The sequence below is a fragment of the Cetorhinus maximus genome, unplaced genomic scaffold, assembly GCF_964194155.1.
Source record: "Cetorhinus maximus unplaced genomic scaffold, sCetMax3.hap1.1 HAP1_SCAFFOLD_417, whole genome shotgun sequence".
Lineage (NCBI taxonomy): Eukaryota > Metazoa > Chordata > Chondrichthyes > Lamniformes > Cetorhinidae > Cetorhinus > Cetorhinus maximus.
Window position 1 is genome coordinate 36,417 of NW_027596363.1, and position 15,380 is coordinate 51,796.

The 15,380-nt window shown below is 44.2% G+C and overlaps 1 non-coding gene across 1 annotated transcript; it reads left to right on the top strand.

Moving 5' to 3' along the window:
- Positions 1-8,554: 8,554 nt before the first annotated feature.
- trnaf-aaa (transfer RNA phenylalanine (anticodon AAA)) lies at positions 8,555-8,637 on the top strand. Its single transcript has one exon. It is a non-coding gene; the product is annotated as a tRNA-Phe (tRNA).
- Positions 8,638-15,380: the final 6,743 nt, after the last annotated feature.

Below are 15,380 nucleotides of genomic sequence, written 5' to 3' on the forward strand. Positions count from 1 at the left end.
GAGAAGGTCATCTCTCAGTTGTTTCTGTAATTGGTTCAATCTCAGTTGTTAATGTACTGGACTATGGCCATAATACAGTTGGCACTTTCTCAGTCATGACTGCACTGAAGCAGGTCTCGACCAAAGATACAATAAGCCATGCCCCAGTTGGCACTGCACTAGAGCTTGTCTCTGCTTATAGAAAACTAGAACATCTTTTTATTTGCATTTCACAAGACTCTGTCTCAGCTATTACTCCAGTAGAACCTGCCACGTGTCTATCAAACTGGACCCTGTCTCAGTTAATTCTGCACCAATAAATGCCTCCATTCATATCACACAATTCCCTGTTTCTGTTGTTATTGTCCTAAACCATTACTCTCTTATTACTGTACTAGTGTATGACTCTGTTTTTATTGATCTCATACCTTTGCCTGTATTTAATTCACTAGACACTGCGTCAGTTGATCTTAAAAAGAGCCCTGAATTATGTGAAGCTGCACTAGACCGTGTATCAGTTTTCTTAAACTGGATCCGGTCAGTGTTATCGCTACACCAGGCTGGTTCGTATTACACAAGATCCTGTCTCAATTATTACTGCACTCGGCACTGTCCCACTTATGTTTCACTAGGTCGCGGCCCTGCTTATAACACACTGAATGATGTCTGCACTTATATTCCTCTAGATCGTATTTCAGAACAATTTACACTAGACTCTGTATCAGCCTGTATCACACTCGAGCTGATCTGTCTTTTTAATTAAAATGGATCCTGTCTTTGCAGAGACTTTGTCTTTGTACCTCTGTCTTTGCTTCTATTCCACTCTCCCTTTCCCTGTTTTTTCTCCACGAGATCAGATCTGTCTCTCTTCCACTGGCGGCAGTCTCCGTTATTACGACATAAGACTCTTTCTGGGCAGCAATTACCCTGTGCCCTGTGCCTGTAATAACTGCCCTATTTCACTTGATGTTGATCCAGGCCCTGTATCGGTAACTATTGCACGAGACACATCTCCGCTATTACAGCAGTAGACATTGTCTATGTTAATATAGCACTCGTCCCCGCCCCTGTTATTCATGCACTAGGTCACGTCTTTGCTTAACTAACATTAGATGGCCTCTCTAGTAATGCCTCTGCTTAAATTGCACTAGGCCCTGTCTCAGTAATTACCACACCAGGCTCTGTCTCTGTTGTTACTACACTATTCTATGTCTCTATAAGGTGAACGTTGAGTTAGAAATGGGCCTCTGACTTTGGCCTAAAACTACAGGTTTTGACTGTTTGTTCCATGCAGCTCCTAATATTCAGTTTCATTACAGCCAACAGTGTTACATATGAGACATCACCTGTTCTGTGTGTCGGTGTGAAAAGAAATCATGCTGCGTCATTCCACAAAGATAAAAGATGTATCTTCACCAGAATGTTTCATTTTATTTTATTTTCTCTTATTCAAACTGTAACTACAGATCGTCAAAGAACGTAAATATTCATTGATAGTATATTCTGTTGTGTGCTCTTGTTTAGATATTCAAGTCATACCAAACATTTCTTTGCTAAGACGGGCACGTTTGTCACCACAATCACTTAATGTCTGTCATATCTCTATCTGAGACAGCGTCTAACTCACTGAAACGTATTGATTTCTCTCTCTCAGATAAAATCAAAATACTGCGGATGCTGGAAATCTGAAACAAAAACAAAAATACCTGAAAAAACCCAGCAGGCCTGAGATCATCTGCTGAGAGGAGCACAGTTGACGTTTCGAGTCCGTGTGACTCTTCTTCAGAACCATGTAAATGGAGAAATGCGGTGAAATATAAGTTGGTTGTGGGGGGTGGGGCAGGTTGAGCTGGATAGAGGGGCAGTGATAGGCGGAGGCAAAGAAGAGATGTCATAGACAAAAGGACAAAGAGATGTTGACGGTGGTGATATTAGCTAAGAAATGTGCTAATAGGTGACATTAAGGGTAGAAATCAGGACGAGCAAGGTACAGATAGCCCTAGTGGGGGTGGGGTGGGGGGAAGGGATCGAAATAGGCTAAAAGGTAGAGATAAAACAATGGATGGAAATACATTTTTTAAACATGGAAATAGGTGGGAAAATAAAAAAATATATGAACTGTTGGAAAAAAGGGGGATGGAAAAATGGGTGGGGATGGAGGAGAGAGTTCATGATCTAAAGTTTTTGAACTCAATATTCAGTCCAGAAGGCTGTAAAGTGCCTAGTCGGAAGATGAGGCGCTGTTCCTCCAGTTTGCGTTGAGCTTTACTGGAACATTGCAGCAGGCCAAGGACAGACATGTGGACATGAGGGCAGGGTGTTGTGTTGAAATGGCAAGTGACAGGGAGGTCTGGGTCATGCTCGCAGACAGACCAAAGGTGTTCCGCAAAGTGGTCACCCAGTCTGCGTTTGGTCTCTCCAATGTAGAGGAAACCGCATTGGGAGCATCAAATGCAGTAGACTAAATTGAGGGAAGTGCAAGTGAAATGCTGCTTCACTTGAAAGGAGTGTTTTGGCCCTTGGACGGTGAGGAGGGGGAAAGTAAAGGGGCAGGTGTTGCACCTTTTGCGGTTGCATGGGAAGGTGCCGTGGGAGGGGGTTGAGGTGTAGGGGGTGATGGAGGAGTAGACCAGGGTATCACGGAGGGAACGATCCCTGCAGAATGCCGCAGGGGGGTGGGTGAAGGGAAGATGTATTTGGTGGTGGCATCATGCTGGAGTTGGTGGAAATGGTTGAGGATGATCCTTTGAATGCGGAGGCTGGTGGGGTGATGAATAAGGACAAGGGGGACCCTATCATGTTTCTGGGAGGGAGAGGGATGTGTGAGGGCGAATGCGTGGGAGATGGGCCGGACTCGGTTGAGGGCCCTGTCAACCACTGTGTGTGGAAAACCTCGATTAAGGAAGACGGAAGACATGTCAGAGGAACTGTTTTTGAAAGTGCCATCATCAGAACAAATGCGACGGAGGCGAAGGAACTTAGAGAATGGGATGGAGTCCTTACAGGAAGCGGGGTGTGAGGAGCTGTAGTCAAGGTAGCTCTGGGATTCGTTAGGCTTGTAATGAACATTGTTGGACAGTCTATCACCAGAAATTGAGACAGAGAGGTCAAGGAAGGGAAGGGAAGTGTCAGGAATGAACCATGTGAAAATGATGGAGGGTTGGAAATTGGAAGCAAAATTAATAAATTTTTCCAGGTCCAGACCAGGGCATGAAGCAGCACCGAAGCAATAATCGATGTACCGGAGAAAGAGTTGTGGTAGGGGGCGGGAGTAGGACTGGAACAAGGAATGTTCCACATACCCCATAAAGAGACAAGCATAACTGGGGCCCATGCGGGTACCCTTAGCCACACCTTTTATTTGGAGGAAGTGAGAGGAGTTTAAGGAGAAATTGTTCAGTGTGAGAACAAGTTCAGCCAGATGGAGGAGAGTAGTGGTGGATGGGGATTGTTCGGGCCTCTGTTCGAGGAAGAAGCGGAGAGCCATCCGAGCATCCCGGTGGGGGATGGAGGTGTAGAGGGATTGGACGTCCATGGTGAAGAGGAGGCGGCTGGGGCCAGGGAACTGGAAATTGATGATATGATGTTGGGTGTCAGAGGAATCACGGATGTAGGTGGGAAGGGACTGGACAAGGGGAGAGAGAATGGAGTCAAGATAGCAAGAAATGAGTTCCGTGGGGCAGGAACAGGCTGACACGATCGGTCTTTCGGGACAGTCCTGTTTGTGGATTTTGGGCAGGAGGTATAAGCGGGCCGTCCAAGGTTGGGAGACTATGAGGTTGGAAGCTGTGGAAGGAAGATCTCCAGAGGAGATGAGGTCAGTAACAATCCTGGAAACAATGGCTTGATGTTCAGTGGTGGGGTCATGGTCCAGGGAGAGGTAGGATGAAGTGTCTGCGAGTTGACACTCAGCCTCTGCGAGGTAGAGATCAGTGCGCCAGACAACAACAGCACCACCCTTGTCAGCAGGTTTGATGACAATGTCAGGGTTGAACCTGAGAGAACGGAGTGCAGCAAGTTCAGAGAGAGACAGGTTAGAGTGGGTGAAAGGAACAGAGAAATTGAGATGATAGCTTCCCCGATGGTCTAGTGGTCAGGATTCTGCACTTTATCAGCAGGAGCCTGGGTTCGATTCCCAATCAGGGAATGTAGATTTTTTTATCTTGTTAAAATGGGTATTAATTACTTATTGATGGAAACCATTTAACAGCTCCAACAGAATCAATGGGGTGATAGTTGAAGTTTCACCGCAGAGTTGTAAATGTCATATTTGGACAAGTCTAGAATAAAGATAGAAGCAGAGTGAAAGAAGGACAAGAGAAGGGCTGGGTGCAAAGCACTGACCACAGAGATGGTGGCACCAGGAAAAATATGGGTGGGAGAAGGGCAGATTTTGCTGCCTACTGTTTGCACTGACATAAATATCACTCCTGATGGATCAACCAATCACTACTGCACTTTGACAGCAGCACGCCAGGCCGAATGGCCTCTTTCTGTGCTGCAACTTTCTATAATTTTATGTTTTCCAACAGCACGAGTCATTCTTCCATTTTATAACCCACTCGAGCGAGATGTACTTTCTTACCTTGTATTCGGCTCGTTTGAAATCAAAGCACGGAGCAAATTCAGCGAGATTTCTTGTCATTTCCAGCACGAGACTTGTCACGACATTAATTGAACGACATATTAATGGTGCCAATCCTGCACTGGAGCTCACCGTGTCCAAAGAGCACTGTTACCATCTGCCTGTTATGTAACTTCTTGCAGTACATCTGCTGAACTATATAAGCTTATCACAGCTCTGCTTTCTTCACATTGAAATCCAATGTGAAAATATGAGAATTTTCAAAGCTGAACAACGTAGACAAGACTGGAAGGGAAGTGTGATTGTGGATAATCGGCACTGTGCACATTCCTGCAATTAGTACTTGGGCGAATCAGGAAGATCTTGGTGTCTCTGTACGCTGCTATCTGTAAACCGATCACGTTTTGTTTTACGTTCGCACCATCTGACCGCGTTTGCATCAAGCAGCTAATTAACCTGGACGGGCAGAAAGAGCTGGAGGCGAATATCTGTCCTGCACAAGTTTCACAGCTAATTCAACAACCCCGCCTTTTCTCCACAGCCATTTATATTTTATTGTCTCTCAGTATTTCTGTTCAAGTGAAACACCGCACACACTTGCTTTAACTGTGACCTGCCACTTTTTCGACCAATCGGGCAATTTTAGCAGCAGTGGAAGTGGTATTTGGAACCAAGCCTTATTATTACTGCCCATCGCCTTGCCTAGCATTGCTACTCAAATAGAACAGAATCAAAGCAGCAACAATACGTCATAAGGCCCCACAAGTCTCCTCCGTCAATTTTTAAGATCATGGCGAAGCTCCAGCCTCAACACCAAATTCCCACCCGATCCCGATTGCCCTTCATTCCCTTAGAGTCCAAAAATCAGGAGAATTTTTGGATGTTTTTTCTTCCATTGATCCGAGAGTTCTGTGGACACCTGGTTGAAATCAGCAATAATGAGAAGCACAGTCGGTAAGATTGGAACTTTCCTGGGGAAACCCCAGTGGATTTTAACAGCATCGTTTTCACCACTCAGCCACAATGATTGACCAAGGCCCCAATGCTTTCCATTCAATCATCAATAACAACATTCACAGCTTCCGCTTCTCAGCTGCACCTCCTTCCAAACATTGTGATCCATTTTCCTCAGGAACTGTTTCTAGATTCAATATTTACCTGCTTTGTGTCCTCATTTTGAAAACAGTATCAATATCCAACACAAATTGAATTGCAAATCTGAAGGACAATCAGTGGAAAACAAGTCACTCAGTAACACAAATCCCATGGTGCTCATTTTCAGATTCACAATAGTCAGCTTTTCAAGAACATGAAGGAATTTGACAGTGAAAAGATTTAGAAAGTTGGTGTGACTTTTATTTGTGACTCACTCACTCGGGTCTTCTTTAAATGCTGCTCGGAGGTTTAGTGACCGGGATACAATCTACCTGCGTTTTCCTGAGCCTGTGCTCGGTGTATTGGGAGGTTTGGCCCTGGTTGGAGTATCTCGCGTCCCAGGGATGGGCAGTAACCCGCTGATTGAAGCTGCAGTCGCCGCTTTCTGTTGGCAGCGGGTGATTGGAGAATGCAGGGCCGGAATATTCCTGCGTTTCTGCTCTTCCCTGTCTCACTCACTGTGGAGCTGAGGAAGAGGGAAGAATTGATGAGTTTGTTTGAATCCAATAACTTCATAAATTTCCAGTGTGTTGGATATCAGTGCATGGTAGGTCTAAATGTTTTCTCATTATATTTGAAATTAATATTCGAAAAAAAGCCGCTTGCCTGGGAGCTCACTGGATAACAGTGGAGCCGGCAACATTTCCGGTGTCTTGACATTCAGTTCAAGTAGCCAATGACAACCGGGAACTGAGTGACAATGAAGGCTGATGGGGGGGTAAAAAAGGGAAGTTTCGTCCTTGGGTGGTCTCGAACCACCAGCTTTTCGGTTAACAGCCGAACACGCTGACCAATTGCGCCATAGGGACTGATGAAGATGTTATGCAGGATATCAGTGAGTTAAAGCTTCAGATTGCTGCTACTGGAATGACAATTGTCTCTATCAGTTTTACTCTTCCAAAATAAAGGGCAGGACATTCATTGTGGATACATGGAAACAGCCTGATCCCACCCACTGCAGACACATCCATGTCACCGGGAACCAGCTCTCCTACAACCGGTGCCGTCTCCCTTCGAGTCTTTGCGTGCCCTGACTGTTACCAAGTATTCTGATTGTCCCGAAGCCGATATTAGGTTTGAATTCCTGATGTACAGTAACGAGAATCCTTTCAATGTCTCAGATCAGTTAATTTCACTGATAACATCAGAGTCAATGTTCCAGCGTCTTAAAGAAGGGAAAGGTACCTTGACTGTCTCTGGTCAGTCGGGCAGTTCACCCTTCATTCTCCTCTGATTCCGGTTCCCAAAGAGTTTCTAAAGATTCACAAAGCTGGAGACTGGGTTTTCTGTTTTGGTTCCTTCTCCATTTTCCCACCTGCCAACTGACAATATTTTCCAAAATTTCATCTCAATCCCCCGCCTTGCATCACGTCCAGGGATGAGGAAATACAGTTTTGTGGAGAGATTATAGAGACCAGGATTGTTCTCTTTAGAGCAAAGAAGTTTAAGTGGAGATTTCATGGAGCTGTTCGAAATAATGCGGGTGGGGGCAGCGGGGACGGGCGTCTTGATGGAGCAGATAGAGAGACTGTTTCCACTGACGGGGGTCAGTAACCACAGGATTGGGATTTAAAGATTGTTAAAGAAAGACAGACTTGCATTTATACAGCGCTTTTCCTGACCAGCGGATGTCTGAAACCACTTTCAGCCAATTAAGCACTTTTTGAAATTAAAACAGAAAATACTGGAGAAACTCAGCAGGTTTCGCTTTCCACAGACACTGTCAGACCTGCTGAGTTCTACCTGCATTTAATGTTTTTATTTCAGATTTCCAGTATTTTGCTTTTATTGAAGTACTTTCTGAAGGAGAGTCATTGTTTTCATGCAGGAGCACGGCCGCCAATCGCTGCTCACAAACAAACAAAGCCAGGGACTTGACAATGTGCAGATCTTATAATCTTGGTTGAAGGATAAACAGTGACCAGGACACATGACTGCATCCTGCTGTCTTCAACAAACTTCAATCTGCAAGTTATGATGATGGTTCTGGCCAGTTTCGAACGAGGTAACTCTTCATATCTTTGGTAAACATGATAACCACTGCCCTGCAGAAACAGGGGACAGGAAAGAAGCTCAATGGGCCTCACTAAAATGTTATGCGGTGACGTCATGCAGCAACACTGAGTCTTTATTTTGAACAAATTGAATTCAGCTGCTCTGTTTGGGGATGCTGGAGACAGACTGATCCAATAATGTCATCATCAAAAGGCACAGCTCTACAAGGGGCCCGTAGTATCGATGTCAGATTTCCACAAAGAGCTTTCGACTTAATCTCAATTTCTTCGTCTCTTTCCATAACTCTGATTTTTTTCTCCCTTTCAAGTCATTGTCCATTTCCCTTTTGAAAACTCTGAGTTAAGAGAAACAATATTGAAAGAGGCGCAGGAGCTTCTGCCTTGTCCATGCTCAGTGTGTGACAATTAACAACGATTCCCTGACTCATTCAGATGAAGGGTTGGACTCTGAATTCTTTTACAATTATTCAAATTTTAAAAATAGTTGATTTCAAATCGAATTTTCAGAAAACAAATGTCTATTCTGACCAATTATCTCCTCGTTTTCCTCAGTCGATACCTTTTACCAACATTTCATTGAGTAAACACGCACAGTCACCACAGGAAAAAAAACACATCATTTGAAACATTGAAATAGTGAAACACTGAAATAATGAAGCTAATAGTGGAGATGATTTCTGTATGTTACAAAGTGCAGGATGATCTGATTAACTGGCGGAGCTGGTTCGAGTTTCCCAGTGACCTATTCCTGCTCCTTTGCTTCTGTTCTATTTCGATGATAATACCAGTGAAGGGAATTAGGAGCAGCCAATGGTAAGGTGGTAGTGTGGCTGAGCGGTCTAAGGCGCTGGATTAAAGCTCCAGTCTCTATAGAGGCATGGGTTCGAATCCCACTCACTGCCAATCGTTCCAGTGATGTCCCTTTTGGGATCTGCAGCAGCCCCTTTCAAACCAACAGATCGACAGATACCAGCTCACACTAGCGGAGTGTGCGGTATTTTATTTCGATAGGAAGAACGAGGAGAGACAATATAAATATCAGTTGCTGTGGGGAAAAGGCGGGGTGTGGAATTACAGTAGTTGAGTTGCTCTTCCAGAGAGTCGGCATGTAAACGACATGCTGAATGACCGTCTGATGTAGCCGTCTATGATTTTATACAAACATCATTAATGCAAATCTGGGGCTTGGATTTGTGACTGAGTGGTTAAGCTGACGGGTTTTGAATGCATTGGGATCTCCACAGGTAGGCTGGAATCCTGCTAATTACGCTTCTTATCATTCCTGAATTTTACAGTGTACCTGCACAATTAATTGTCCGAATAAGTTGCATAAAAACCATCTAAAACCTCCAGCGTTCTCTAATTTCTATTCGTCTGTAAGCATTCACAAAAGTTGCAGCGAGTAATGAAACAAAAACGGAACCAGGTTGGTGTCAGGCTTGATTTCTGGGTGTTTGTCTCTCCTTCAAGACAATCCCATGCCCTCTGTCACTCTCGGTGTATATGTCTGTGTGTGTTCCTCTGTGCGTGTCAATGTGGTTCAGTTCCCCAAGGGCATGAACATATTTTTACCATCACAAACTTTATTCACATTCGTTTCAAATTTCACAGAGAAAAATATCAGGATGGAAGATGCGGGAGGAGTTTGCAATGTTTGGAAGGATGTGCAGCTAAAAAGTGGAAGATTCAGGGAGAATCTTTCTTCTCACTTAACACGAGATATGGAACCAGATCTGGGAGGTATTTGTGTCAGTGTAAACAGTAAAGCCTCCTTTATTTCCGCTATATTTTGCCTTGCACAAACATCTCTCTGGTTAAGGCTTTGCCACCTATCACAGCCCTTCTCTCATTCCCTATCTTCACCTCTATATTTGTTCTCGACCTGTTGCACGGGTGACATTTCCAGCTCTAAGGTAGAACTACAGCTCTCACTCCACTGATTCTGGCAATGATGAGCGTCTTCTGTTTTTCATCAAGAAACAACTCAGACTCATTTTAACAGTTTGCACGAGGTCAGTAAATCTCCATTCCCTGACCAGGAATCAAACCCGAACCACAGCAGTGAAAGCGCTGAATCCTGACCACTAGACCACCAAGAAAGCTGCTCATAAGCCTCACCACTTGGTTTATCTATGCTACTTGTGCCTTTATTTTTGTTTCAGACTTCTTTCAGCAGAGACACGTTTCATAAGAACATAAGAACATTAGAAATAGGAGCAGGAGGTCGGCCATTCGGCCCCTCAAGCCTGCCCCGCTATTCAATAAGATCATGGCTAATCTGCCCTTGGCCTCAACCCCTCTTTCGTGCCAGTTCCTCATAGCCCTCAATCCCCGATATTTCAAAAATCTATTTACTTCCTCTTTAAATACTCTCAGTGAGCTACCCTCCACAACTCTCTTGGGTAGAGAATTCCAAACATTCACTACCCTCTGGGAGAAGAAATTCCTTCGCATCTCAGTTTTAAATGAGTGCCCCCTGATTCTTTAACTATGTCCCCTAGTTAGAGGCTCCCCCATTAGTGGAAACATCTTCTCAACATCTTTCCTGTCAACCTCCTCAGAATCTTGCACGTTTCAATAAGATCACCCCTCAGTATTCTAAACTCCAATGAATAAAGTCTTCACCTGCTTCACAGTTCTTGATAACTCAACCCCTTCATCCCAGTAATCAGCCTACTGAATCTCTTTTGAACTGCCTGCAATGCCAATATATGCTTCCTTAAATATGGGGACCAAAACTGTACACAGGACTCTAGGTGCGGCCTCACCAACACCCTGTACAGCTGTAACAAGACTTCCCGATTTTTAAACTCCAACCACGAGCAAAACAGGCCAAAATTCCATTTGTCTTCTTAATTACTTGCTGCACCTGCATGCCAAGTTTTTGTGTTTCATGCATAGGAACACCCAGATCCCTCTGTGTTGCACTTTTTGGTTTCTCCCTCCATTTAAATAATATTCTGCCTTTTGATTCTTCCTACCAATGCGTATGATCTCAAACTTTCCTACAATAAACTCCACCTGCCAACTTTTGCCCACTCACTCAACCTATCTATACCCCCTTGAAGATTCTTCAAGTCCTCATCACAACCTGACCTCCCACCTATTTTTGTATCGTCAGAAAATTTAGATACATTACACTCTGCCCCCTCCTCCATGTCATTAGTGTACATAGTAAATAATTGAGTCCCTGGGACTGATCCTTGTGGCATTCCACTAGTTACGTCTTTCCAATCTGAAAATTCCCGGCCCTCTGCCTTCTGTGTGTTAAATTTGGCTCTTTACATTGCAGGGTGTCTGTAGGGTGGTAGGGATCACAGTCTCTCACACACGGAAAGTTTCCCCGCTCGAAAAGGGGTAGAAGCATTAACAGAATTAATTGTGAGGAAAATTTGCATCGTTCCCGTTTGTTGTTAAATAATAACTGGATGCATCGTCTCAAAACCATGTGACATTTATACTTCTCCAGGTTTCGAATGATATTCTGAAAAATGCATGGCTTGGAAGAAAGAGAGAAAGATGGGGACGGATTTGCTGCAAGGCCTTTCGCACATGTGTGCGGTGTTGGATGAGCTGCTGATGTGCTCTGTCATCTGATGATTCTAATGTTAGATCAATTTCTCTGCCGCATGGCTAAGGTTTTCAGCCAAATTGTATGTGCACAAAACAAGGTCCTGAAGTGCAATAAGACAGCCCAGTTTGACATTCTAGGTCGTTCTGCAAGTAGCTGCGTGTTGTTTTTGTCGTCTAGTGGTTATCACATTTGCTTTACACGCAGAAAATTTCCTGAATCGAAACTCGTTGAAGAACAGTGAAACTGGGCTCCTCACATTGCAGGGTTTGTGTAGGGTAATAGGGATCACGGTCTCCCACACACGGAAAGTTTCCCCGCTACATTGCAGGGTTTGTGTAGGGTAATAGGGATCACGGTCTCTCACACACGGAAAGTTTCTCCGCTACATTGCAGGGTTTGTGTAGGGTAATAGGGATCACGGTCTCTCACACACGGAAAGTTTCCCCGCTCGAAAAGGGGAATTAACATTAACAGAATTAAATGTGAGGAAAGGTTGCATCGTTCCCGTTTGTTGTTAAACGGTAACTGGATGCATCATCTCAAAACCATGTGACATTTATATTTCTCCAAGTTTTGAATGATATTCTGAAAAATGCGAAAGAAAAAGGGAAAGATGGGGGCGGATTTGCTGTAAGGCCGTTCGCACGTGTGTGAGGTGTTGAATGAGCTGCTGATGTGCTGTGTCATTTGATGATTCTAATGTTAGATCAATTTCTCTGTCGCGTGGCTCAGGTTTTCAGCCGAATTGTACTTCCACAGAACAAGGTTCTGAAGTGCAATAAGACTGCACAGTTTGATATTCCAGGTCGGTCTGCAAGGAGCTGCGGGTTGTTTTTGTAGTCCAGTGATTCTCACATTTGCTTTACACGCCGAGAATTCCCTGAATCGAAACTCTTTGAAGAACAGTTGAGCTGACAACATTTGTGGAAAATGTTCTTACCGCCATTGACAACCCGGATCTGTGTGACACTGAATGTTGATGGGGGAAAAACATTAACAGCTTCGCCTCTGAACCACAAAACTTTACAGTTAACAGCCGAACGCGCTGAACAATTGTGCTACAGAGACTGATGCAACTTTCAGTGTTCTTTGTACAGGTACAGCCAAGTCTCTTTGAACATCAGCACAACTTTCTCACCTCTTCAAACATGTTCTGCTTTGTTGTTTTTTTGAAACTATTTTTTTCGACCAAGTGAGTAACTTCAGACTTTGCTACATTTTTCTCCGTCTGTCATCTTGTTAGCCAATCACCTCTTATATATTATAAAAACAGAAAATGCTGGCAAAACCCAGCAGGTCTGACATCATCTGTGGAGAGGGAAACCGAGTTAACGTTTCGAGTCCGTATGACTCTCCTTCAGACCTGAAAAGAAATAGACTGTGATGGAATTTATGCTATTCAAGCGGGGCGGGGAGGGGGCGGGGAGGGGCCGGTGTGGGGCGTGTAGAGCAGGCAAGATTGGATAGAAGGTCGGTGACAGGTGGGAGCTAAGGAGAGATTGACAAAGGTGTCATGGACACAAGACAAAGGGACTGAAATTGCAGTGGTCAGGGCTGAAGAAGGTGTGGATAGTGGCATAAAAGTAAGGAAGCAGAATGTGTGAATAGAAGAACAAGGGTCAGCACTTTGTGAAAGAGCAACATGGAACAAGTAACAGATGGCTCTATTTTGGGCTGGGGTGGGGGGAAGTGCGGTGGTTGGGAAAAAAGGATAGAAAAGGGGATAAAAGGGGGGATAAAATAATGAATAAATTAATAAAAATAAGTAAATAAAAATAAAAATACATTTTTATAGCGAGATTTTAAAAGGTGAAATTAGAGGAGAGATTTCATGTTCTGAAGCTATTGAAATCAATGTTAAGTCCGGAAGGCTGTAAAGTGCCTAATCGGAAGATGAGGTGTTGTTCCTCCAGTTTGCGTTGAGCTTCACTGGAACATTGCAGCAGGCCAAGGACGGACATGTGGACTTGAGAGCAGGGTGGGGTGTTGAAATGGTAAATGACAGGAAGGTCTGGGTCATACTTGCGGACAGACCGAAGGTGTTCCACACGGTGGTCATCCAGTCTGCGTTTGGTCTCTCCAATGTAGAGGAGACCACATTGGGAACAGCGAATCCAGTGGGCCAAATTGAAGGGGGTGCAAGTGAAGCGCTGCTTCACCTGAAAGGAGTGTTTTGGCCCTTGGAAAATGAGGAGGAAGGCCCCTAAAGGGCCAACTGTCAGTTGTTCTTTCACAGAGTGCTGATCCTTGTTCTGCTATTCACATATTCTGCTTTCTTGCCTTTATGCCACAATCAGTATCTTTTTTCGCCCTTACCACTATCATTAACACTCCCTTTGTCTTGTGTCCCTGACTCCTTTGTCAATCCTTCCTGAGCCCCCACCTATCACTGACCTTCTCACCTGCTCCACACAACCCCTCGTATAACAGGATAAACTCCATCACATTTCTGCTTCTCTTTCATTCTGAAGAGTCACAAGGACTCGAGACATTGACTCTGTTTCTCTCTCCACAGGTGCTGTCAGATGGTGAGTTTTTCCAGCATTTTCTGTTTTTAATACAGATTTCCAACATCCGCAATATTTTAACTTATTAAATTGCTTCTTCTATATTGTTCTGCAGTCTGTCAGCTTTCCACATAATTTTGCCATCTCAGCTAAAGGTTACACATAGGTTCTAGAAAGGATTGAACTCACGCCCCCTGACTTACAAGAGGCATGTTGTAACCACTGAGCTATGGAGCCACCTATTAACTTAAGCTAACGGAAAATCGACCATATTCAGTAAAACGAGGCAGATGCTGAAGTTCCAGGTGGATGACATTTGATAGACCTGGAAATGTCTGAGAGGGAGAAGAGGAAGTTAAAAGATGCGACATGAAAGCGGCAGAATTTGATGTGTGTCAGTTACTTTCAGTGATGAATTTCTGCCGTGTGTCGCCTTGTCAGTTTCACAGGAGCCGCAGGGATGAGGTTGGTGGCACCTGGTTAAAATGAGGAATAATGAGAACTGTAGTCAGCAGGATTCAAACCTACAGGGGGAAACCCCAATGGATTTGAAATCCATCACCTTAAACATTCAGCCACGACTAACAGCAGCTTTCGAGCTCAGATGTGTTCTTGTCAAATCAGAGATGGCTGCAAAATAAGTCACTCGGCCCGTCGTGCCTATGATGGCTCTCTGGAAGAGCAACTCAACCAATACCACATACCCGCCTTTCCCTTACAACAATTTATATTTGTATGGCCTCTCCGTGTTTTTCCAAACAAAATAAAGGACCAAAACCCGCCCTATATTAAACTAGAATCTCCTCTTGTTCTCTGAAAAGGAATTCCTAAAGTTCCCCAAAGTGGGAATGTGACTTAAACTGTGGCAGCGCTGGGATTCAGATCCACCCCTCGAGGGAATGGAAGAAACCCAAGTCCAAATCTTCATGTTACTGGGTCGGGGAAACTTTGTTAATTAAGGGAAACTGTGCATGGATTCTGCAGAAACTCCTTCTTCAAAGTGAATTAGACAGTTACTTGAAATAGAGAAAAATTAGGCTTATGGAGAGAGAGAAGTATATTGAGACGAATTGGTTCCTCTTTAAAAAGGAAGCGGGCACAGAAGAGATGATCTAATGACCATCCAAACTGCTGTGCCATTTGATGATGACATTGTTGATCAATCTGTCTCCAGCATTCCTAATGAGAACAGCCGAATTCCATTTCTTCAAAACAAAGACCCAAAGCGCTGCTGCATGACGTCACCGCTTAACATTCTAGAAAGGATGAGTGGGAGGCTCTCTTACTGCGCTGTGCCATTTGATGATGACATTGTTGATCAGTCTGTCTCCAACATTCCTAATGAGAACAGCCGAATTCCATTTCTTCAAAACAAAGACCCCAAAGCTGCTGTTGCGGAACTGCATTGCAGTCAGGTGTACTAGGCTCGTTATGGGTGGAGTTTCTGTAGTGTAGTGGTTAACACGTTTACCTTACACGCGAAATGTTCCTGCTTCGAAACCAGGCAGAAACATTACCGCACCTTGCTCAGTTAAGTAAGAGGGAAAGCTGCGTTGCTCCTTCTT